The sequence below is a fragment of the Acyrthosiphon pisum genome, chromosome A1 (genome assembly GCF_005508785.2).
Source record: "Acyrthosiphon pisum isolate AL4f chromosome A1, pea_aphid_22Mar2018_4r6ur, whole genome shotgun sequence".
Taxonomy (NCBI): Eukaryota; Metazoa; Arthropoda; class Insecta; order Hemiptera; family Aphididae; genus Acyrthosiphon; species Acyrthosiphon pisum.
In genome coordinates, this window is record NC_042494.1 from 120268350 (window position 1) to 120270873 (window position 2524).

Sequence of the window (2524 nt, forward strand, 5' to 3'; positions counted from 1 at the left end):
TGTATAGGTGCTACTATAATAATTATAGACGTATTAATTTATCAATATTATTATATTAAGTTTAAATATATGACGTGTTTTGTTATTAATTAATTTACTTATTCATATTCTTGTAAGTACTATATTTTTAAGTATATTAGCGCGTAGCCCAGTGACGTGGTGAGTATCTTCCAAACCATACCAAATTATTTATATAATGTCATTGTAACAATATAGTAGGAGCCTTGTATTAAATTGTCAAGTATTTTTACTCAACAAATAAAGTTTTATTGATATTCATAAAAAAAAAAACTAATAAAATTGGAAACTGAAAATATCCCTAAACAGTTCAAAACAAATCAAAATATTTTGAAAATTGTATCATGTATAGAAAATGGAAATATAAACAATCAGTGAAAATGCCATGTATCTACGGTAATTTGTTTTAAAGTTACACCAAAAACCTATAAGTCGATTTGGTAAAAAATCGATTTTGCATAAAAATTTCCGTTTTTCCTTAATTTTTCTTTTGTCATTTTCGTCACTTTTGAAAATTACTAGGAATTTTAATTGTTGTCCTTAATACACCAACAATATTCACTTTCCCATTGAACAAGCTATTGAAGTTGAAAATCGAAGCATCATTTCGACCACTTATCGTGTACACAGACACAAAAAAAAGTAAAAAAAAATATAAAAAAACACATATCATTGTAAAATCAATACATTCTTCGTTCCACTCAGAATCTAAAAGACTAATAAAATTTGAAACTGAAAATGTTCCTTAACAGTTCAAAGCGAATCTAAATATTTTGAAATACAACCAGTGAAGATTTCATGTATACCTATACGTTCATTTGTTTTAGAGTTACACCCAAAACCAAAATCGATTTTGCACAAAAATTCCCATTTTTCCTTAATTTTTATATTGTTTTTCCCGGCGCTTTTGAAAACTATTCGGAATTTTTACCTGCCCAGTACACCAACAATATTCACTTTCCCATCCAACAAGATACTGAAGTTGAAAATTGAAGCATTATTTCGACTACTTATTGTGTACACTGCAGACACAAAAATAAAAAACTCGTTTTGCTAGTGTTGCCCTCAGGTACAGCCAGCCGATCAAGTCTCCAAAGCTGCTCTTGACCTCAGCTCCCCAGGCCGGAGTGACGAACTCCGCCTCGTCACTGGGCGCTTCCACCGCCGCTCGCATCGCTGGCACATCGACCACGTCGTCTTTGATCCATTCAACCGGTTCAGTACTGGATTCGTCGTACAGTTGAAGGGTTTTCGACGAGTCGCCGCCCGCAAACTGCATCGCATAAAACAAAATGCCCGCTAGATCCCCAATAGTTGATTCCTCATCAATGTCGTCGATTCGTTTTAGTTTTAGTTTAATCAATGTTGTTCATGATTTTGTCCAAGACGTCTTCAATGATGGTTTCGATTTCGTGAGTCGTTTCGTTATTTTGTGATTCAGCCATTTTCACAGGTAAATTGTTTGCGTGTAGGTAGTCAGATTCAGAATAAATTGCAAATGAGCCGATTCCGAATTTCGTCCTAGGCCGTCGCCGATAATTTAATACAATCATCGTTTATTAGTAGCCAATAAGGCTTGAGGATGATTTCTGATTGCAAATTGGATCTAGTTGGTACGAATAACTGTAGTTACATGAACATTTCACTGAGTGTTTATATTTTCATTTTCTATACACCATAAAATTTTGAAAATATGTTGACCCTTTTCGAGCTGTTTACAGACATGTCAGTTTTTAATTTTTTTAGTTTTTTTTCTATAATGTCAATAAAATTTTATTTGTGGGTAAAAAATAAAAATGCTGAAAATTTAATACAAGGCTCTAGATATATTCCTGTTCAATAGCAATTGAAAAATATTAAAAATACGTAGGCACAATTTTTTTTTATAAGTGTTTAAATTTCGAGTTTTGACAAAATTTAATAACTATTTTGTTGTCAAAAATTAATAAAATGTTCAACTTTTATATTGTCTAATTCAAATTTAACACCATCCATTACAGTAACCCACTTGTACCATACTGTACAGCAAAGCGACACCTACTTGCCCACCTTTTTTGTATTATTTTTGTTCAATTAGTAAAAATATTTTTGTAAACACAAAAAAATATTGTTTCTTCGTCCGTACTGTCGAGTGTTTAAAATTAATCAATTGTTAGTCTACATATTTAACGACTAAAAAATTGTCAAAATATATTTTTTCAACAAAAAACTCGTTAGTCATTTACTTGTTTATACAGAGTATAATGACCTGCAGCATAAACGCTACAAGAATATTATATTATTACGTTCTAACTTCCAAGAAATATTTAAACAATCAAACACTATACACTATAGACGCGAAGAAAACTGCGACATAAATCAAGAAATAAAACATAACACCGGCGGATATGGCAAGGATAGGTATATATTATAAACTGTTCATGGACTGTAAATAGTTTACCTAATGTATTATGTGGATGACATTGGCACGTTAGTTATAGTTGAGTAATTTATAACTAAGACACAA